Consider the following 24,783-nt stretch of genomic DNA (forward strand, 5'->3'; position numbering starts at 1 on the left):
AATGGAAGAATTATAAGGAATGAAAGAATCACAAAAACAGCTAGGGGATTTTGGGATTTTCCATGTCATGAAGTTACCCCGTCACACTGAACACAGTTACCATCACAAGGAAAAAACAAGGGTAGAGATCTTCTAGTCAGTTCCTATGGTTGAGTAATTGAATTTATAATCTATAGTTCACAGCTCTGGGGCCCAATGTACAGAATTTATATCACTACTCCTATGGAATCATATCTATCCTATTAAACTGATTGGAATAAAATAGGGACCCAATCAATCATCTAAGCTATCACACCTGATAGCTTAGAGTATGGTGAGGGGCTCCTTTAGACCTTCAGTGTTGTCTTCTAGTACAGTAGTAGCCCCTCTGAGTGAAGACAATTTCCCCTGACCTCAGCAGCAGCACAGACATTGTAGATCACCGCCTCATTCCCATGTACTCCATTTTTCTCTGAAGGGAAACTCTTCTGGTGATTCCAACTCAGAGAGGTCACTCTCCTATCTATCCCTTTAGTACTCCAATTGACTGCCACACCCGATTCCTTTCCCTTCTCTCTCTCACCAAGTCTTTCTTCATTTTGTCAGCTTGTTCTTCCGTTTAAGTCTTTCTCTTTCAATTTTCTCAAGTCCTACTAATTTCTCTCATTTCAGTCTCTGGCTGATTTTTTTTTAAACAAGCCCAAAGTTTTTCTTTGTCTTCATATCCCCTTCATCTATATTTAGCATCTCTTAAGACCAGTCAATAAGCATTTATTAAGTACCTACTATGTGCCACACACTGTGCTAACCACTAAGGATACAAAAAGGGACAAAAATCATTCCTATTATTCAAGAAGCTCACTATTTAGCGGAGGAGGCAACAAGCAAAGAAATATGTATACATATATTACATTCTATATACTAACTATGTGGCCCTAGACAAGTCACTTAATCCTGTTTGCCTTAGTTTCCTAATCTTTAGAATGAGCTGGAGAAGAAAATGCCAAGCCACTCTGTGAATCTTTACCAGGAAAACCCCAAGTGGGGCTGCAAAGGGTTGGACACTACTAAAACGAGTCAACAACAAATGTTATCTACAAGATAGGGCCATAGTTTCAATGATCTGATGATAAAGAATCATCTATACCAGAGAGAGGACTGTGGGAACTGGGTGTGGATCGTAACATAACATTCTCATTCTTTCTGTTGTATGCTTGCATTTTGTTTTCTTATTCATTTTCTTTCCTTTTTGATCTGATTTTTCTTGTGCAGTATAAATACAAATGTACATATATTGGATTTAATATAAATTTTAACATATGTATGCAAGACATAGGTCAGGAGAACTGGAGATGGCCCTCACTGGGTGAACAAAGAAAAGTCAAAGTCTCTCTGATGAAGGAGGCAACATACAAACAAGACCTAGACAGGATACACTGGGAGTACCCTTCGAGGGAAGGCACTAGCATTAAATATTGGATTACTTGCCGTCTAAGGGAAGGGATGGGGAGGAGAAAATTTGAACACAAGGCTAGGCAAGGATCATTGTTGAAAAATTATCTGTGCATATGTTTTGAAAATAAAAACCTTCAATAATATATATTTTTAATTAGGGCCACTATCTAGGTGGTACCATAGTTCATAGAGAGTCAGATCTGGAGGCAGGAAGTCCTGAGATCAAATCTACCCTCAGACACTTAACTAACTGTATCACTCTGGACAAATCATTTATAAAGGGATCACGAAGAATCAGACAGGACTGAGATGACTGAACAACAATGTTCAGGCTAAATAGGAAATAATTGAGAGAGGAAAGATTATTAGAATTAGTTGAGATTGGGGAAAAGCTTCCCATAGGAAGTGAGATTTTACAAAATGGGTGAGCCACTGTTAAAGAGCATAATGTCTGAAAAACATCTGAGAGTCTGGGTGGATTGTCAGCAGTGTGATATGGCCACCAAAAAGTGTAATTGAATCTTGGACTGTAGTAAGGGACTTATTGTTTCCAGTAGGGAAGCAAGTGTTCCACTGTCTTTTGACAGATACCATCTGGAACTTGTATTTAGTTCTGGACCTAACATCAGTAAACTGGAGGGTATCCCAGGGAGAGCTGCCAGAATACGCCTGTGCTATATGAGAATTGTCTGAAGGAACCAGATCTGTTTGACCTGGAATTAAAAAACTCCCCAGGCACAAGTGCTGGGTATGTCTTTCCTTCTTAAAGATGACCATGAAATCAGGGGATGATGCTATGACTTTCGAGTGAATTGGATTTAAGTGAGGAAGGGCTGGCTAACTTTCTCCCCCAAAGCCTTCTGGGTCCAGTGGCAAGACATAGGTCAGGAGAACTGGAGATGGCCCTCACTGGGTGAACAAAGAAAAGTCAAAGTCTCTCTGATGAAGGAGGCAACATACAAACAAGACCTAGACAGGATACACTGGGAGTACCCTTCGAGGGAAGGCACTAGCATTAAAAGGGACCACAAAGGGGATCTTGCTTTGGCACTGTCAAGGAAAGTATCCAAGAGACTATTTGTGGAGCCTTGCTCAGCTTTGGGCCAATTGGACTCCAAAGGGTAAATCCAGGATCAGGAGGGGAAAGAGGCCGCCAAAGGCTGGACCTCGTCCTCGTCCTGACATCTGCACCCACAGGAATGGATGGACAACTTCCAGAGGTGGCGGCTCTTTCCTCATTGGATCAGAAGCCAGCTGCTCCCACGGCTCAAGGATGAGGAGAGGAATGCTGGTTCAGGAAGGGCTTGGATTAGATGCCCCTGCCAACTCTGGTGCCCCATCCTCCCTGAGCTTTGGGGACTCTTTATGCAGCCCAGATCCTTGCTCTTCTGCCCCTTCTCCCCCCAAGCTGCCTCCAGTGCGGCACACACTAGTGCACACACAACCCCTCCTGGACCCCACTCCCCAAACTACCCAGACCCTGCATTTGTCTCAGTTCTCCCCCCTCCGTCTTTAGGCTGCTTGTTCCTTCTCTATCCTGAGCCTTCCTGGCTGAGATTCAGAACCTGGGGAATGAAGGGGGGGCAGGGATCAGCTCAGGCTTCTCTGGAAGAGACTAAAGTCCTCAATGAATTATAAGCATCCAGCGTGGAGGGCTTAGCTGTGACCCTGAGTCATGGCCCCAGGTTCTGGGCCCTGGGAGACCACTCCTAGGCTCAGCCTGCTGGAAGGGGAGGACCCAACATTGCATCAACTTGACCTGAGCCTCCTCCAGAGACAGCAGAGGGGGCAGGTGCCCTCAGCCTCTGATCCCAGGAGCTCATTTCCTTCAGACTCTGTAACTAAAGGGGAAACTCCAGGTCTGGCTTTGCCACTGACTTGCTCTCTGGTCTGAACAAGACTTTTCCTCCCCTGGGGTCTCAGTTTCTTGTCTTGGGGACTTTCTCAGTCTTGGAAAAAGTCAAAGGTATCTGGAGTTCATTTGTCAAGCTTTCATCTCTGACCCCTGTGCTCCTCTTCACAGACCCAACTTTGGTCCTCCCTGGGAGGAATGGGGGAGGGGAGGAGTTGACTATGATAGGCTGGCCCCGATGGGGGAAGACAAATCAAAGCAGAGGAAGGGGGGCAGGAGAAGGAAAGAAAGCCTGTCCAGCACATCAGGGGAGAGCTCTGGCCTATTGGAGCTGATTACTGTGGCTAAGAGAGGTAGGGATGGGGAGGGGGGGGGACTTGCTGGGTAGGAAAATTATGACCCGGACACACTGGGCCCCCAGGGAGTTCCCAGCTATAAATACCCACCCAAACTCGCCCTTTCCCGAGCCCCAGAGGTGATACCAAGAGGGAGAGGGGTGGAGAGTGTCACAGACAGATTTTCTCCAGCCTTGCCAGAAAATATTTCCCTTTCCCTTGTGGGCCCACCCAGGGCCTGAATCTCCTCCCCCAAGGGACCCAGGCAGGGGTTCTCTCAGCCTCAGGTTTCCCACACTTGGCGCTCCAAGTCTTTTCTATCAGCCCGCATGAGGAGAGAGGGGAGGTGAGCCTGGAGAGGTGTGTATGTGGGGGGAGGGAAGCAAGGAGGGGGTGCAGGACGTGACAAGTGATGGAGTCTGGGAAGGGCTGCTCAATGGGGGAGGAAGAGGGTCAGCCTTGCTCTGTAGGACAGAACCTGGAAGAATTGTGGGGGAGGGAAGCAAGCAGGGGAGGTCCAAAGGAACTGATTTAGGCTGGCTGTCAGGGAGGACTTCCCAACCAGAAGCTCTCTCCCAGAATTGAAGGGGCTTCCTGGGAGGTAGGCCCCCCTTCCTAGAGGGTCTTCATGGAGAGCCTCAATGGCCCTGATAGCATGGGATCTTTCTGGGTATAATTGGACTGGATTAGGTGCTGCCGAGGTCACCTCCTACTCCGAAATTCTCTTATCATGTAACCTTGTCTCTGCACCCGTCTATCTTGGAGGCCGAAAGTCTGGCTTAGCGGGGTGAAAACATGCCTCTCTTGGCTGGGTGCCGGGGAGGGATCCTGAAATCTTCCATTCCCAATTTAGTAGTTGGGGCCTCTGCTTAGGGAACGGGATGCATCCGGCTACAAAGTCTTCTCTCCCTTAACACTCTCTCCCTATAAATCAGGCTGCCTGAGTGAGAGTTCTAGGGGTCAAAGGTGCACTGGAAGACAGGCAAGATGCCCAAGTCCCCTCAGCCTTGGGAATGAAGAATAAGTGAGGGAGGGAGTAATAGGGAAAATGACATGGGAATGTGACTGAAGTCTACCTAGGAAGGAAAGGGGAGGGATGAGAAACAAGGACTGATGTCAGTGGGACAGCAAGGGGGTTAGATAGGGACTTTCTTTGGGAAGGGAGTTACCAGAGAGAAAACGCTCTCCCCATACTAAATGAAAAATAAATGTAAATGCTTATTACTGTCAGCCATTGTGCTAAGCCTTGGGGAATATAAATGCAAGACAGTAAAGTAATACCTACCCTCAAGAAGCTTACAATTATTTTTTAATATTTTCTTTTTCCAAATACATGCAAAGATAGTTTTCTACATTCACCTTTGCAAAATCTTGTGTTCCAATTTTTTTCTCCCTCTTTCCCCCCTTCCCAAGGCAGCAAGCAATCCAATATAGATTAAACACAAGCAATTCTTCTACATGTATTTCCTATTTATCATGCTGGGCAAGAAAAATTAGATCAAAAGGAGAAAGAAAAAAACAAGAAAACAATTATTTTAGTATTTTTATTTTTCCAAATACATGCAAAGATAGTTTTCTACATTCACTTTTTTCCCCCCACTAAGGCAATTGAGGTTAAGTGACTTGCCCAGGGTCACAGTCAGATTTGAACTCAGATCTGGCTGAGGCCAGATGTAAACTCAGGTCCTCCTGATTTCAAGGCTGGTGCTCTACCCACTGCACCTCCTAGCAGTCCCTCTACATTCACTTTTACAAAACCTTGGGTTCCAAATTTTTCTCCCTCTTTCCCCCCTTCCCAACATAGCAAGCAATCCAATATAGATGAAACATATTTCCATATTTGTCATTCTGTGTAAGAAAAATCAGATCAAAAGGAGAAAGAAAAAACAAACAAGCAAACAATAAGAAGAGGTGAAAGTACCTTGCTTTGATTCACAGTCAGTCTCCATGGTTTTCTCTCTGGATGCCTACTGCTCCCTCCGTCACAAGTCTCTTGGATTTGCCTTGAAGTATCTCATTGCTGAAAAGAGCCGACTGTATCATCACATAACCTTATTACTGTGTACAATGTTCTCAGGAAGCTTACATTTGAGTAGGGGAAGACGACACAGACTTGGGAAGGGGAGCCAGGGTGAGTGCCCATAAATGGCCAATGGTCAAAGCTCCCTTTGCATCCAGGGGCTGGAGCTTCCTGGCCAGGCAGAGGAAATGAGTGCAGGCAGCATGACTAGGAAGACATGTTGTGGGCCTGGGCCCACGCAAAAGCACCACGTTCAGAGCCTCTCAGAACCCTAGGGAGCTGCCTGAAGCATTGAAAGGCCTGGCCTTCACACAATCTGGGTCTTTCTGACTCAGGGGGCAACAATATAAAAGGAAGAGTAACAAAAGTAACGAGCAAGATAAGAAAGCTACAGTATCACAGAGTAACAATGAGCATGACAATAACAATATAATAATGAGGGTAACAGAGTAACCAAGAAGTCAGGAGGGTCCCCTCTGAGGCTAGATGGGCAGGATTTCTTCAAGAAACATTGTGGGGAGGGGCAGCTGATTGGTGAAATGGAGAGAGCAGCCAGCCCTGAAGCCAGGAGGTCCCGAGCTCCAATCTGGCTTCAGACAGTTAGCATTTCCTGGCTGTGTGAACCTGGGCCACCTAACCCCAATCTCCTCAGCAAAGAAAAAAAGAAAAGAAACATTATGGCACAGACCAGAGCTTTCCAAACTGTGGGGACATGCCCCTAGGGATTCGGGGGAGACAGACCTTGGGATAAAATAATGGTCCAGATTATCCTATCTTTTAGTGCAGGTCTCACAAAAATATAGTCACATTTTTCCTTTAATCAATCAATCAGCAAGCATTTTATTAAGTGCCTACGATGTGCCAGGGCACTGTGCTAAGCACAAGTGTGACCTGCTCCTAAGGATCTCAGTTTAATGGGGGAGACAACATGCACAATATGTATAAGCAAGCTATGGACAAGATAGATTGAAAATAATCTAAGAGAACAAAGTAGAATTAAAAGGCACCAGGATTCAAAGAGGGCTGGAGAAACAAGAACTGATGCTAAGCAAAATGAGTAGAACCAGGAGATCATTGTACACGGCAACAAGACTATACGATGATCAATTCTGATGGACAAGGCTCTCTTCAATGAGATAATTCAAACCAGTTCCAATTGTTCAGTGATGAAGAGAGCCAGCTACACCCAGAGAGAGGACCATGGGAACTGAGTGTGAATCACAACATAGCATTTTCACTCTTTCTTTTATTGTTTGCTTGCATTTTCGTTTTCCTTCTCAGGTTCTTTCTTTCTTTCTAGATCTGATTTTTCTTGTACAACAAGATAACTGTAGAAAAAATATATACATATATTGTATTAACATATACTTTAACATATTTAACATGTATGGATCTACCTGCCATCTAGGGGACGGGATGGGGGGAAGGAGGAGAAAAATTGGAACAGAAGGTTTTACAAGGGTCAGTGTTGAAAAATTACCCAGGCATATGTTTTGTAAATAAAAAGCTATAATAATAAACAAAAGGAAAAAAAGGCACCAGGAAAGGTTTCTTACAGAAAGTAGGGCTGTAAGGGAGATTTGAAGGAGGGCAGGAAAGCCAGAAGGCAGAGATGAGGAGGAAGAGCACCCCAGGCATGGAACACAACCAGTGAAGTGCTCAGAGTTGAGGTCTAGATTGTCTTATGGTACATGGCACAGTGGATAAAGTGCCAGCTTTGGAGTCAAGAAGACTCATCTTTCTGATTTCAAATGTGGCCTCCGGCACTTACTAGGTATGTGACCTTGAGCAAGTCACTTTATTCCATTGACTCCAATTGACTCAGTTTCCTCCTCTGTAAAATGAGCTGGAGAAGGAAATGGCAAACCTCTCCAGTATCTTTGCCAAGAAAACCCCAAAAAGGATTCACAAAGAACCAGGCACAACTATCAGACACAACAACAACTGAAGATGACTAACCAATAATAATACACTAGAAATAGCAAGAAAGTCAGTTTCACTGATTATATGGAAAGAAGTAAAATATTTAAAAGAAAAGAAAAAAAAAAAAGATTGGGAAGGTAAAAAGGAGCCAGGCAATCAAAGCCTTTGAATGAGAAATAAAAAGTTTTCTATTTAATGCTGAGAACAAGAGGATTCCACTGATGGGGAGTGAATGCATGATATGCTTAGACCTGTACTTGGAAAGATCATTTTGAGAGGCTGATGGAAGATGGATGGGGAGAGTGGAGGCTGAGTCACCAAGCAACAGGCTATTGCAAAAGTCCAAGTGTGAGATGATGAGGTCGTGCACTTGGAGGGAAGCGCAGCTTCAGATCAGAGAAGGAGGCAGAGGAAAGGAATATCACAAAGGTAAAATTGATAACTGATTAGATAAGAGGGTTGGGAGCAAGTGAGAAATCATAGATGATCCCAAAGTTGTGAATATGGGTGATGAGGACGATGGCCATGTCTTTGACAAGCAAAAAGGAAGAGTTTGGAAGGGAAGAAGGGTGATATTTTTGAGGGATTTTAAGGGAGGGGTTAGGACTTGATTGTTCATCTTTTTTAAGTCATGTAGCATAAATCTGCCTTCTTCCTTACTCTTTTCCCACATCATTGAGAAAGAAAGAAAAATTTAAAAAAACCATTAACCTTGCTGTAAATATGATGCAAACAAATAAAACAAATTCTCCTCTCGCCTCCTTGGCCCTATCTAAAAACATTCATATGACTCATTCTGTACCCTGCGTCATTCACCTCTCTATCAGGAGGTGGGTAGGATGTTCCATTGTCAGTGCTTTGGAAATGGGGCTGCTCATTATTCTTTCAACAATGTCTATCTTTACCCTATTGTTGCCACTATAGAAATCATTCATTCCCTTCGCTCTGCATGAGATCCTGCAGGTTTCCCCAAGTTCCCTCTTAAACCATCCTCTTCATAATTTTACAACACAATAGCATTCCATCTTATTTATGTATCATAATTTGTTCTGCCTCCCTCAGCTTCCCATTCTTTGTTGCCCCAAAAGAGCTAGAAATATTTTTGTATATCCTAAGTTTGCTTTGCTCAAGACCGATTCCTCTAATCTAGCCACCCGTAATTTCTTCCTGATCCTGTTCTAGTTCTCCATTGAGTAAAATGTGTTTCTGTTCTCACTGTATGTGTGTGTGTGTGTGAGAAACAGACAGACAGACAGACAGACAAAGAGACAGAGAGAGATAGAGACAGAGATAGACAGAAACAGAGACAGAGAGAAGACAGAGAAAGACAGAGAGAGACAGACAGAAATAGACAGAGAGAAGATAGAGAAAGAGAGAGACAGAGAGAGAGAGAAGAGGAAGGAGGGAGGGAGAGATTGAGAGGATTAAGAGAGAGAGACAGAGAGAGAAAGGAGGAAGGGAAGGAGGGAGGGAAGGAGGGAGAGAAAGATTGAGAGGATTGAGAGAGAGAGATTGAGAAGATTGAGAGAGAGAAAGAAAGAGAGAGAGAGACAGAGAGAAAGGAGGAAGGGAAGGAGGGGAAGGAGAGGAAGGAGGGAGGGAAAGAAGGAGAGAGAGAGAGAGAGAGAGAGAGAGAGAGAGAGAGAGAGAGAGAGAGAGAGAGAGAGAGAGAGAGAGAGAGAGCACATGTGAATATTCTTTCTTCTCTAACTAGTTCAGATGAGATTAAGGCCTGATGTTAGCCATTCTCATCTACTCTCATTTCTTGGTTGAATACATGTCTCCTTGAACACCCTGTTATATGAGATCATTTTCTCCTGCCTTTCTTTGCAGTGTCCTCTTCCCTTCTCTTTACATTCTTCTCTTAAGATCATTAATCCATAACAGAACCATTCCCAGACCTTGCCCAATTAGACTTCCCCTGTGACCCTGATAATGATAGAGTGCAGAGGTGACACATACATCTTCTTGCATATTTGAATGTAAGCAGTTTCCCCCTGCTTAATCCCTTGTGATTGTTCATTCATGTTTATCCTTTTATGCTTCTCTTCACTCCAGTGTTCAAACTTCAAAGTTTCTAGGCAGCTCTTGTCTTTTCATCAGGAATACTTGGAAGTCCTATTAAAAAGGTCCATTTCTTCCCTTAGGGATTATACCCCGTGTTGCTGGCTAAATTATTCTTGGCTGTAAGCTTAAGTCCTTTGCCGTCTAGAATATTGGATTCCAAACTCTCCGCTGCTTTATAGTGGTAGCTGCTCAATCATTTTGTGATTGTGGCTCTTCACTACATGAATTCCTTCTTTCTGGCTGCTTGCAGCATTTTCCTACTGACCTGAAGCTCTGGATTTGAGCTGTGATATTTCTGGGAGTTTTTATTTGGGGATTTCTTTTAGGAGGTGATTGGTGGCTTCTTTCCATTTCCACTTTTGTCTTCTGGCTCTAAAATATATGGAGAGCCTTCTTTCAAATTTCTTGAAATACATCTGGGATCTTTTAATGAGTCATGACAAACCGATATCCCAATGATCATTAAACAGTTTCTCCCCAAATCATTTTCCAAATCAGTTCTTTTTGCTATGCTATGCCTTGCATTTTCTTCTACTTTTTTCAATCTTTTACATTTATTTTTAATATTTCTTGTTGCCTCATAGAGTCGTTGACTGTTGTTTGGTCCATTCTAATTTTCAAGGAGTTTGTTGCTAGAATAAAATTTTGTTCTTCTTGTGTCAAGTTGTTAATTCTCTTTTTAATTCTTTCTTCCCTAATTCTTCTTTGTTTTCCAATTTTCTCCTCTAGCAGAATTATTTCATTGATTTAAAAAAAAATCTCAGTTTTTAAGTCTTGCTGCATCTATTCTAGGAATTCTAGTTTGCTTTGTGTCCACATTGTGTTTTTACTTGAGGCTTTGCTTGTAAATTTTTTGGAGTCATTCTCTTCTTCTGGGTTTGCATATTGAGCATCTCTGTTATCACAACTTTTTATGGTGGGCTTATTTTTTTGTTTGCCCATTTTTATAACCTATTTCCTAAGTCAAATTTAGTTTTAAGTCTGGACTCTGTTGCACTTCTTTTTAAAAAATTAATTAATTAATTTTTTCACAAAAATTTTATGCATAGGTAATTTTTCAGCATTGACAATTGCAAAACGTTTTGTTCCAACTTTTCCTCTCCTTCCCCCCACCCCTTCCCCCAGATGGCAAGTTGACTAATACATGTTGAATATGTTAAAGTATGGATTAAATACAATATATGTATCCATGTCCAATCTGTTGTACTTCTTTAAGGGAAGGTCTCAGCTGGTCCTATCATCATGTTCTGGGGGATATTGAATATTATGTTATTCTAGAATCTCAAGAATAGTTCAGATTGGGGATCTGCTAGCTTTCAGTGTTCCCAAAATGGTCTCATCTTAAACAAAGTCTTTTCTGTGCTAGTGATTTTTAGGTGTATTTGTCCATCCTTAACCTGTCTCCTTATCCCCAAGTTCATATTCTTAACTACGTATTAAAATATCAAACCAGATGTCCTATAGATATATTAAGTTCAACATGTCTGAAATTGAACTCATCAAGATGGCAGAGCCAAGATGGCAAAGTAGCAGGAAGTAGTGAAGGGAGCTATTCCACCTCAAACTCATCTAAAAAGACCTACAAAATGCAACAAACCAAATCAAGATGGGGAAATAAAAAAAATGAGGGTGAATCATCTTTTCAGCACACATTGGTATGGGGAGACATATGGAGAAGTCTGGGGGCAGAAGAGGGCTCAGGGCAGAATCTTGGAAGTTACTCATAGTTCTTAGCAGGTATGAATTGGATGAAGATCCAGCAAACAACGCTGGGTAAGAGCAGTTAGTAGAGGAAAGGTTAGTGAAAAACCTCCAAAAGAGGACTGTCACCAAAACCTAGAGAGAAGAGTCAAAGAGACAATGTCAAACGCTGTGGACAGATCAAGAATTGAGAAGAATTAGATTTAGCAAGTAAGAGATCTTTGGAGGTAGGTGGTGCAATGTATAAAGTTCCAGCCCTGGAGGCAGGAGGACCTGAGTTCAAATCTAGCCTTAAACACCACCTGGCTGACCCAGGGTAAGTCATAACCTTAATTGCCTCCAAATAAATGAATAAACAAGCAAATAAGAGATTATCAATCTCTTTGGAGAGAGCAGTTTCAGTTGAATGATGAGGTCAAAAGCCAGACTATAGAGAGTTAAGACGAGAATGAGAAGGAAAGAAGTGGTGTCTCCTATTGTGGATGGCTTTCTCAAGAAGCTTAGTGTCAAAAGAGAGGAGAGCTATGGGGTAATATCCAGTGAAGATGGGCAGATCTTATCTTGGTGTACAGTGTTAAGTGTGGATCCATGCCTAATTTCTGCCATACTAATTTCCAGTTTTCCCAGAAGTTTTTTTGTCAAATAATGAATTCTTATCCCAAAAGTTGGGATCTTTGGGTTGTCAAACACTAGATTGCTGTAATTATTCATCATTTTGTCCTGTGAACCTAACCTATTCCACTGATCAATTAATCTATTTCTTAGCCAATACCAAATGGTTTTGATGACTGCTGCTTTATAATATAGTTTTAGATCAGGTACAACTTCATTTGATTTTTGTTTATTAATTCCTTTGAAATTCTCAGCCTTTTGTACTTCCATATGAATTTTGTTGTTATTTTTCCTAGGTCATTAAAATAGTTTCTTGGGAGTCTGATTGGTATAGCACTAAATAAATAGATTAGTTTAGGGAGTGTTGTCATCTTTATTATATTTGCTCGTCCTATCCAAGAGCACTTAATATTTTTGCAATTATTTAAATCTGACTATTTTTGTGGAAAGTGTTTTGTAATTTTGCTCATATAATGCCTGACTTTCCTTTGGTAGATAGATTCCCAAATATTTTATGCTATTGACAGTTATTTTGAATGGAATGTCTCTTTGTATCTCTTGCTGTTGGATTTTGTTGGTGATGTATAAAAATGCTGAGGATTTATGTGGATTTATTTTGTATCCTGTAACTTTGCTAAAGTTGTGAATTATTTCTAATAGCTTTTTAGTAGAATCTCTGGGGTTCTCTAAGTATACTATCAATCATCTGCCAAGAGTGATAATTTGGTTTCCTCATTACCTACTCTAATTCCTTTAATCTCTTTCTCAACTCTTATTGCAGAGGTTAGTGTTTCTAATACAATATTGAATAATAACAGTGATAGTGGGCAACTTTGTTTCACTCCTGATCTTACTGGGAAAGGTTCCAATTTATCCCCATTACATATGATGCTTACTGATGGTTTTAAATATATGCTCCTGACTATTTTAAGGAAAAGTCCATTTATTCCTATACTCTCAAGTGTTTTATTAGGAATGGATGTTGGATTTTATCAAATGCTTTTTCTGCATCTGTTGAGATGATCATATGGTTTTTGTTAATTTGATTATTGACATAGTCAATTATGCTATTGCATTTCCAAGTGCAATCCCACTTGGTCATAGTGTATTATCCTGGGGATGATTTTCTGTAATCTTTTTGCTAATAGTTTATTTAAGATTTTAGCATCAATATTCATTAGGGAGATTGGGCTATAATTTTCTTTCTCTGTTTTCAACTTACCTGGCTTAGGTATCAGTACCATGTCTGTGTCATAAAAGGAATTTGGTAGGACTCCTTTAATCCCTATTTTTTTCAAATAGTTTATATAGCATTGGAGTTAATTGTTCTTTAAATGTTTGGTAGAATTCACATGTAAATCCATCTGGTCCTGGGGATTTTTTTCTTAGGGAGTTGATTGATAGCTTGTTCTATTTCTTTTTCTAAGATGGGACTGTTTAACCAATTTCCTTCTTCCTCTGTTAACCTGGGCAAACTATATTTTTGAAGGTATTCTTCCATTTCATTTAAGTTATCAAAATTTATTAGCATAAAGCTGGCTAAAGTAATTCCTAATTATTGCTCTAATTTCCTCTTCATTAGTAGCGAGTTCTCCCTTTTCATTTTTAAGACTAACAATTTGATTTTCCTCTTTCCTTTTTTAAATCAGATTTACTAAAGATTTATCTATTTTTCATAGAAGCAACTCTTAGTTTATTAATTAATTCAATAGTTTTTTTACTTTCAATTTTATTAACCTCTCCTTTTATTTTTAGAATTTCAAGTTTAGTGTTTGACTGGGGATTTTTAATTTGTTCCTTTTCTAGCAACTAAAAATAGTTGCAAGCCCAATTCATTGACCTTCTTTTTCTCTATTTTATGCAAGTAGGCCTCTAGAGATATAAAATTTCCCCTTATTACCGCTTTGGCTGCATCCCACACATTTTGGTATGATGTCTTATTGTTGTCATTTTCTTGGGTGAAGTTATTAATTATGTCTATGATTTGCTGTTTCACCCAATCATTCCTTAGTATAAAATTATTTAGTTTCCAATTATTTTTGGTCTATTTTCCCCTGGCTTTTTATGGAATGTAATTTTCATTGCATTGTGCTCTGAAAAGGATGCATTTACTATTTCTGCCTTATTGCATTTGAATTTGAGGTTTTTATGTCCTAATATATGGTCAATTTTTGTGTAGATTTCATGAACTGCTGAGAAGAAAATGTACTCCTTTCTGTGTCCTTTTAGTTTTCTCCAAAGATCTATTATATCTAACTTTTCTAGTATTCTATTTACCTCTTTCACTTCTTTCTTATTTATTTTGTGGTTTGATTTATTTAATTCTGAGAGTGCAAGGTTGAGGTCTCCCACTATAATAGTTTTACTGTCTATTTCTTCTTGCAGCTCTCTTAATTTCTCTTTTAAGAATTTAGATATTACAACACTTGGTGCATATATGTTTAATATTGATACTGCTTCATTATCTATGCTACCCTTTAGCAAGATATAGTGCCCTTCCTCATCTCTTTTAATTAGATCCATTTTTGCTTTTGCTTGATCTGAGATCAGGATGGCTATCCCTGCTTTTTTGACTTCACCTGAAGCATAGTAGGTTCTGGTCCAACCTTTTACTTTTACTCTGTATGTATCGGCCTTCTTCAAGTATGTTTCCTGTAAACAACATATTATAGGATTCTGGCTTTTAATCCAGTCTGCTAACCACTTCCTCTTTTTGAGGGAGTTTACCCCATTCACATTTATGGTTAAAATGACCAATTCTGTATTATTTGCCATCTTGTTAACCCCTGCTTATGCTTTTCTTCTTTCCCTCCCCCATACCTCCCACCCCAGTATTTAACTTGTGAGCACCACTTGCTTCTCACAGCCTTCCCTTTTTAGTATCCCTCTCCCCACCTTAGAGTTCCTCCCCCTTTCTTACTCCTTTTCCTCACATTTTCTGTATTCCCTTTTGCTTAGCTTATTCCTTCCCTTTCACTTTTCCCCTCCCACTTTTCAATGAGGTGGGAAGTTTCACCATAAATCAAAGATGTCTAATATTTTTCTCTTTAAGCCAATTCTGATGACAGTAAGATACACACTATATTCACCTCCTTCCATTCTTTCTCTCAGATATAATAGGTTTCCTTTGCCTCTTTGTGAGATGTAGTACCCCCACTCTACTCTTTTTTGGGTACAATTTCCTTTACACCTCTAGTTTCTAGAACAAAGTATACATCTGTTCTTTATATATTTTTATAGCAGAAATATAGTTCCCAAGATTTCTTTTTTACCTTTTTAGGTTTCTCTTGAGTTCCATATTTGTAGATCAAACTTTTTGTTTAGTTCTGTTTTTTTCATCAGAAATAAATGAAATTCACTTATTTTGTTGAATGTCCATTTTCTTCCCTGGGAAAAAAAATGCTCATTTTGGCTGGGTAAGTTATTTTTGGCTGCATACCAAGTTCCTTAACCTTTCAGAATATCAGATTCCAGGCCCTTCAATCCTTTAATGTGGACACTGCTAGATCCTGAGTAATCCTTATTGTGGCTCCTCTATATTTGAATTGATTTTTTCTAGCGGCTTGCAGTATTTTTTCCTTCGTCAGATAGTTCTGGAATTTGGCCATTATATTTCTTGGGGCTTTGATTTTAGGGTCCCTTTCAGTAGGTGATTGATGAATTCTTTCAATGTATATTTTACCCTCTGTTTCTATAACATCTGGGCAGTTCTCTTTGATAATTTCCTGGAAAATAGTGTCCAGCCTCTTTTTTTCATCATATTTTTCAGGAAGTCCAATAATTCTCAGATTATCTCTCCTAGATCTATTTTCCAAGTCTGTTGTTTTCCCAAGAAGGTATTTTACTTTTTTCCCCCATTGTTTCTTTTCTTTTCTTTTCTTTTCTTTTTGGTTTTTTTGATTGATTCTCAGAATTTAGTCTGCTCTCTATCCATATAGAAGCTATCAATAATTAAAGGATGTTTTAATTTTTTGCTCATTTTGTCAAAGAAGAATCAAAGAAAACAAACTAACAAAAAAAAAAATGCAGTCTGCTTTTTTTGGTGGGGAGGGAAGGGGCTGGATGGTATTACCAAGCTTCCTCTACAGACTGCAGGGGGCAGCAGTGAAGCACTAGCAAGACAGCAATGGCTCTGCTGTGTCTGCACTTTGAGATTCTGAGAACATGCTAAAACACTCTGGGTGTGGCCAGGTCCCCAGAGACCCTAGCTTTTCTGAGTTATAGTCTTTACCCCCTGTGTTTAGAGCTCCTCTGCTGGACTACTGACTTGCTGCCAGGGCAAAGTAGCCAACACTGTGGTAAAATTCTCCTTAGCTGAACTGAGATCACACCCCACCTCCCTCTGGTCTGCTCAGTGTAAGTTGCTGCCTTACTCTCACTGTCTGCAGTGCTGTAGCTGCCTGCCCTCAGTCTGCACCCAATCTAACCTTCCCCACCAGTGAGCAAAGAGACCTTTTCTGGTGAATTTTGAGGATATCTTCTCTTGGTAATTATTTGTGCTTTTTTTCAGTCAAGCACTAATTCCAAGGCTTGTCATGAGATAAATTATTTTGAGAGAAAAGACAGAGCTCAAATAGATGAATATGTCTTCTCCTCCATCTTGGTCAGAAGTCTAAAGTATATGTTAAAAACAAATATATGTATACATATCCATACAGTTATTTTGCTGCACAAGAAAAATTAGACTTAGAAATAAGGTAAAAATAACCTGAGAACAAATAAAAAAATATAGGCAGACAAAAACAGGAGTGGAAATGCTATGTTGTGGTTCACGCTCATTTCTCAGAGTTCTTTCGCTGGGTGTAGTTGGTTCTCTTCATTATTGAACAAATAGAACTTATTTGGTTCATTGTTGAAGATGGCTACGTCCATCAGAATTGATCATCATGTAGTATTATTGTTGAAGTATATAATAATCTCCTGGTTCTGCTCATTTCCCCCAGCATCAGTTCATGTAAGTCCCTCCAGGCCTTTCTGAAATCACCCTGCTGATCATTTCTACAGAACAATTAATTACTATTTTTTCATATGATTAGAAATGGCTTTAATTTCTTCATCTGAAGAACAATTTGTTTCAATGGCAGCTATGAAGGTGCTGGAGCAGGTACTGTAGAACACTTAGGTCAGACATTCAAGACACTAAGGTCATCCACTGAATTCTGAGTCCTTGCCAGTAATCTTGACTTTTTGTCTAGCCACTGGACTTTCATAATTCTAAAAGAGTGCGGCTGATGATTTTGTGACACTCTACCTTACTTAAATCCAATTCATGAGCAAATCCAGACATCATCCTCTAATGTCGCGTGTCCTCCTTAAAAACTCAGGATTAGGGGTAGCTGGGTGGTGCAACAGATTGAGCACCAGCCCTGAAGTCAGGAGGACCTGAGTTTAGATCTGGTCTCAGACACTTAATACTTCCTAGCTGTGTGACCCTGGGCAAGTCACTTAACCCCAATTGCCTCAGGGAAAAAAAGAACCCAAGGACGATCATCATGACTAGGCAATCTTTCAAATCCCCAGAGTTTCATCAGCAAGGCAGCAGTGGGCACATATATATCTTGATGGGGATGTATTCCTTGGGTCCTTGCAATCATTCATGCCCACAGTCTCAAATTCATTGTGGAATTCATCCCATTGATCCTGGGCATCCCTGTCTAAACCCCTTCCTTTTCACATGGTATTACACAAATTGTTAGTGAACAGCAGATACTCAAGGATGTGGCGATAACAAACAGCCATCTTGGATGGTCATCCTCAGCTCACTTAATTTCCTTTTTTGGAAATGTTCCTGGGAAATAAAGGGAAAACAATTAACCTAGATTGTATTTATTGATAGGACCTAAGTGAAGGCTGCATGTGTACTTGGCATAACACTTGGTCCCTGCACTGAATGAGCAATCTTATCAGCTTGTCAGTTGGACAGAACCGGTTTCTAACTTATAGGTGGTTGACGCCAAACGAAGCAGCCTAAAGACAGGAGAGTCTGGACTCAAACAGAAGTTTAATTTAAAAGTGAGGGAAATGGCTTTCAAACAAGGACACATATGCCAGACCCCCATCTCTAATGGGAGGAGGAGGTTCTGGGGCAGCATGGGGATATCTCAATACTTTTACCTATGACTACATGGTGAGCTCTGGACTTGACAGTGAGGAGTAACAGCAATAATGTGACAAGTTCGATTTATAGCAAGGCTTCCTGACCGGAAACAATTCTGGGATTTTGCTGTGGCTGAGATCATGCAGAAGATGAGTGCAAAGGACTGTTGGTATGTCAAGCTGCTCACAAGCTGGGCCCCAGCCTGTTTTTGTTGGGCCTTTGCTCTGAGGAACAGGTCATCTCTTAATAACTTGACAAGCTCATGGGCTATACTAGAAGCGTCCTCCATTGAATAAAAAAAAGATAATGTGTCACAATACTGGTTCTACAAAAAGGAGGCAATAACTTATTTGGTCCCCAGCCAAATAACCTCTCTTGTCTCACTTCCCTCATTTGTAAAATGAGGTGCTGGAGGCAATGGCCTCTTTTTAGCTTTAGATTAATGATCCTCTGAGGTTAAGTGGTCCCAAGGGCATTGCACTTAGAAATGCTGATCACACGCCTAGCTAATCACACTAGGTGTTCACATTAGCTGACCAATATCCCTGCCAAGTTCTGAGCTTCTCACCCCGAAGAACTGGGGCCACCTAGTTTTTTTTTGTTTGTTTGTTTTGGAAAATCAAAAATAAATGAACCATGTATTGGGAATTGCATTGAGTTCGGCTGCATCTTTGAACCATGTGGGCTGAAGAAGCCAATCCAAACATGATGAAAACCAATCAGAAAACTGAGGGAGGCCTGGGAACCACGACCCTTGGTGACAGGGCTTAATCTGCAATATCACTGCACTCTCGGGTGAGGAAACACCCTTCACCCATGCAGGTCTGCACCTTCTCTACTACTTTCAGTCTCAGAGTTACCTGAAGCACTGAGAGGTGGCCAGGCTCACACAGCTGGTATGTGCCAGAGCTGGGTTGAATTCTGGTCTCCCTGACTTTGATACAAGTTTTCTAGCTGCTCGTCCAGTTTTTCTCTTGTATAAATATATATAAATATATATATATATATATATATATATATATATATATATATATATATATATATATATATATATATGTATTCTGTTTAGGAGAACACAAACTTCTTGAGGACAGAGACTATTTTTTTGTTTCTATAATACATGATGTATTATTTTACATGTAATAGGAGATTGATAAATGTTTGCTGAGGAAGAAAGACTTGCAGGCTAAATTATTCCAAATGTAATTTCCTCAGCCCTGCTTGGCACTGGTGGGATGGGTCTTTTGGACTTTCGGCTACCCTGGGGGATTGAAGGTGGACCTTTCTTTAATGCGATTATTCACAAGGTTCCTTCCAGTGTTTTACCTCCAGTATCAATTGACCAGTTACCATCTCCTTAACTTTGATAGACCAGTGGGCCTCTCTTCCTTATTTGTTACCCAATTAACATCAGTTAGCTTTTCTAAAGGAATACTTACTGTGAAGACAAAACAAGGTTCAAATTTCAAAAATCCACCAAACAAAAGTCTGTTGATACATAAAAGAAAATGATAAATTGCGTAAGAAGCAAAAAAGAATACAGGTAGAATCTCAAGGCTGCAAAGAGCAACATTGACTGACTGTTGAAAGCTGCTTGAAAGGGTCATAACATTTATGTTGACTTGACTCTCAAACAGACTTGGACTCAGACATGGCTTCTTCATGTTACAAATATATGGAAGACACCCAAGCACAACAGGAAGGCTAGAATAGTTCATGTCCATATGGAAAACTATTTTTTGTTTAAAACATTATTCCAATACAATCATGTCAAGAATAACTGCTGTAAAATGTCTTTTTTTTTTAAATTTTATTTTATAATTATAACATTTTTTTGACAGTACATATGCATGGGTAATTTTTTACAACATTATCCCTTGCACTTACTTCTATTCAGATTTTTTCCCTTCCTCCCCCAACCCCCTCCCCCTGATGGCAAGCGGTCTTATATATGTTAAATATATTACAGTATATTCTAGATACAAAATATGTGTGTAGAACCGAATTTTTTGTTGCACAGGAAGAATTGGATTCAGAAGGCAAAAATAACAGTTTACATTCATTTCCCAATGTTCCTTTTCTGGATGTAGCTAGTTCTGTCCATCATTAATCAATTGGAATTGGATTAGCTCTTCTCTATGTTGAAGAAATCCACTTCCATCAGCATACATCCTCGTACAGTATCATTGTTGAAGTGTATAATGATCTTCTGGTTCTGCTCGTTTCACTCAGCATCAGTTGATGTAAGTCTCTCCAAGCCTCTCTGTATTTCTCCTGTTGGTCATTTCTTTTTTTTTTTTTTTTTTTTTTTTTTTTAATTTTTTATTTTATTTTATAATTATAACATTTTTTGACAGTACATATGCATGGGTAATTTTTTACAACATTATCCCTTGCACTTACTTCTATTCAGATTTTTTCCCTTCCTCCCCCAACCCCCTCCCCCAGATGGCAAGCAGTCTTATATATGTTAAATATATTACAGTATAATTTAGATACAATATATGTGTGTAGAACCGAATTTTTTGTTGCACAGGAAGAATTGGATTCAGAAGGTAAAAATAACAGTTTACATTCATTTCCCAGTGTTCCTTTTCTGGATGTAGCTGGTTCTGTCCATCATTAATCAATTGGAATTGGATTAGTTCTTCTCTATGTTGAAGAAATCCACTTCCATCAGCATACATCCTCGTACAGTATCATTGTTGAAGTGTATAATGATCTTCTGGTTCTGCTCGTTTCACTCAGCATCAGTTGATGTAAGTCTCTCCAAGCCTCTCTGTATTTCTCCTGTTGGTCATTTCTTATAGAACAATAATATTCCATAACATTCATATACCATAGTTTACCCAACCATTCTCCAATTGATGGACATCCATTCATCTTCCAGCTTCTAGCCACTATGAAAAGGGCTGCCACAAACATTTTGGCACATACAGGACCCTTTCCCTTCTTTAGTAGTTCCTTGGGGTATAAGCCCAGTAGTAGTATGGCTGGGTCAAAGGGTATGCACATTTTGATAACTTTTTGGGCATAATTCCAGATTGCTCTCCAGAATGGTTGGATTCTTTCACAACTCCACCAACAATGCATCAGTGTCCCAGTTTTCCCACAGCCCCTCCAACATTCATCGTTATTTGTTCCTGTCATCTTAGCCAATCTGACAGGTGTGTAATGATACCTCAGAGTTGTCTTAATTTGCATTTCTCTGATCAATAGTGATTTGGAACACTCTTTCAGATGAGTGGAAATAGTTTTAATTTCGTCATCTGAAAATTGTCCGTTCATATCCTTTGACCATTTATCAATTGGAGAATGGCTTGATTTCTTATAAATTAAAGTCAATTCTCTGTATATTTTGGAGATGAGGCCTTTATCAGAACCTTTAACTGTAAAAATTTTTTCCCAATTTGTTACTTCCCTTCTAATCTTGTTTGCATTAGTTTTGTTTGTGCAGAAACTTTTTAATTTGGTGTAATCAAAATGTTCTATTTTGTGATCAATAATGGTCTCTAGTTCTCCCTTGAACACAAACTCCTTCCTCCTCCACAAGTCTGAGAGGTAAACCATCCCATGTTCCTCCAATTTATTTATGATTTCGTTCTTTATGCCTAAATCTTGGACCCATTTTGATCTAATCTTAGTATGTGGTGTTAAATGTGGGTCCATGCCTAGTTTCTGCCATACTAATTTCCAGTTTTCCCAGCAGTTTTTGTCAAATAATGAATTCTTATCCCAAAATTTGGGATCTTTGGGTTTGTCAAAGATTAGATTGCTATTTTTATTCACTATCTTGCCCTGTGAACCTAACCTATGCCACTGATCAACTAGTCTATTTCTTAGCCAATACCAAATGGTTTTGGTGACTGTTGCTTTATAATATAGCTTTAAATCAGGTACACTTAAACCACCTTCCTCTGACTTTTTTTTTTCATTAGTTCCCTTGCAATTCTCGACCTTTTATTCTTCCATATGAATTTTGTTGTTATTTTTTCTAGGTCATTAAAATAGTTTCTTGGGAGTCTGATTGGTATAGCACTAAATAAATAGATTAGTTTGGGGAGTATTGTCATCTTTATTATATTCGCTCGGCCTATCCAAGAACACTGAATGTCTTTCCAATTATTTAAATCTGACTTTATTTTTGTGGCAAGTGTTTTGTAATTTTGCTCATATAATTCCTGACTCTCCTTTGGTAGATATATTCCCAAATGTTTTATACTATCGACTGTTATTTTGAATGGAATTTCTCTTTGTATCTCTAGCTGTTGGATTGTGTTGGTAATGTATAAAAATCCTGAGGATTTATGTGGATTTATTTTGTATCCTGCCACTTTGCTAAAATTCTGAATTATTTCTAATAGCTTTTTAGCAGAGTCTTTGGGGTTCTCTAAGTATACCATCATGTCATCTGCGAAAAGTGACAATTTGATTTCTTCATTTCCTACTCTAATTCCTTGGATCTCTTTCTCGGCTCTTATTGCCAAGGCTAGAGTTTCTAGTACTATATTGAATAGTAATGGTGATAGTGGGCAACCTTGTTTCACTCCTGATCTTACAGGGAAAGGTTCTAGTTTATCACCATTACATATGATGTTTACTGAAGGTTTTAAATATATGCTCCTTATTATTTTAAGGAATAGTCCGTTTATTCCTATACTCTCAAGCGTTTTTAGTAGGAATGGATGTGCCTTTTCTGCATCTATTGAGATGATCATATGGTTTTTATTAATTTGATTATTAATATGGTCAATTATACTAATAGTTTTCCTAATATTAAACCAGCCCTGCATTCCTGGTATAAATCCCACTTGGTCATAGTGTATTATCCTGGGGATGATTTTCTGAAGTCTATTTGCTAATATCTTATTTAAGATTTTAGCATCAATATTCATTAAGGAAATTGGTCTATAGTTTTCTTTCTCAGTTTTCGATCTACCTGGTTTAGGTATCAGTACCATGTCTGTGTCATAGAAGGAATTTGGTAGGACTCCTTCAATCCCTATTTTTTCAAATAGTTTACATAGCATTGGAGTTAGTTGTTCTTTAAATGTTTGGTAGAATTCACCTGTAAATCCATCTGGTCCTGGGGACTTTTTCTTAGGAAGTTGGTTAATAGCTTGGTCTATTTCTTTTTCTGAGATGGGACTATTTAGACTACTTACTTCTTCCTCTGTTAATCTGGGCAAGCTATATTTTTGAAGGTATTCTTCCATTTCATTTAAGTTATCGAATTTATCAGCATAAAGTTGAGCAAAGTAGCTCCTAACTATTGTTCTAATTTCCTCTTCATTAGTGGTGAGTTCACCCTTTTCATTTTCAAGACTATCAATTTGCTTTTTCTCTTTCCTTTTTTTAATCAGGTTTACTAAGGGTTTGTCTATTTTGTTGGTTTTTTCATAAAACCAACTCTTAGTTTTATTAATTAATTCAATAGTTTTTTTACTTTCAATTTTATTAATCTCACCTTTTATTTTTTGAATTTCAAGTTTTGTGTTTGTCTGGGGGTTTTTAATTTGTTCCTTTTCTAGCAATTTTAGTTGTAAGCCCAATTCGTTGGCCCTCTCTTTCTCTATTTTATGCAAGTAGGCCTGTAGAGATATAAAACTTCCCCTTATTACTGCTTTGGCTGTATCCCACACATTTTGGTATGATGTCTCATTATTGTCATTTTCTTGGGTGAAGTTATTAATTATGTCTATGATTTGCTGTTTTACCCAATCATTCTTTAGTATAAGATTATTTAGTTTCCAATTATTTTTTGGTCTATTTTCCCCTGGCTTTTTATTAAATGTTATTTTGATTGCATTATGGTCTGAAAAGGATGCATTTACTATTTCTGCCTTACTGCATTTGATTTTGAGGTTTTTATGCCCTAGTATATGATCAATTTTTGTATAGGTTCCATGAACTGCTGAGAAGAAAGTATATTCCTTTCTGTCTCCATTTAGCTTTCGCCAAAGATCTATCATATCAGACTTTTCTAGTATTCTATTTACCTCTTTGACTTCTTTCTTATTTTGTGGTTTGATTTATCTAATTCTGAGAGTGCAAGGTTGAGATCTCCCGCTATTATAGTTTTGCTATCTATTTCCTCTTGCAGCTCTCTTAATTTCTCTTTTAAGAATTTAGATGCTGCACCACTTGGTGCATACATGTTTAATATTGATACTGCTTCACTATTGATGCTTCCCTTTAGCAGGATATAATGCCCTTCCTTATCTCTTTTAATTAGATCAATTTTTGTTTTTGCTTGATCTGAGAAGAGGATGGCTACTCCTGCTTTTTTGGTTTTGCCTGAAGCATAATAGATTCTGCTCCACCCTTTTACTTTTAGTTTGAATGTCTCATCCTGTTTCAGGTGTGTTTCCTGTAAACAACATATAGTAGGATTCTGACATTTAATCCAGTCTGCTAACTGCTTCCTCTTTATGAGGCAGTTTGCCCCATTCACATTTATGGTTAGAAGGACTAATTCTATATTGCTTGCCATCCTATTAACCCCTGCTTATGCTTTTCCCCTTTCCTTCCCTTTTACCCTTCTATCCAGTATTAAACTGGTGAACACCACTTGCTTTTCACAGCCCTCCCTTTTTAGGATCCCTCCCCCACCTTAAAAATCCTCCCCTTATTTTACCCCTTTTCCTCGAAATTACTGTATTCCCTTCCCCTTAGCTTACTCCTTCCCTTTCACTTTTCAATGAAGTGGAAGAAGTTTCACCATAAATCGAATATGTCTATT

Source organism: Sminthopsis crassicaudata, chromosome 4 (assembly GCF_048593235.1).
Source record: "Sminthopsis crassicaudata isolate SCR6 chromosome 4, ASM4859323v1, whole genome shotgun sequence".
NCBI classification, from domain to species: Eukaryota; Metazoa; Chordata; class Mammalia; order Dasyuromorphia; family Dasyuridae; genus Sminthopsis; species Sminthopsis crassicaudata.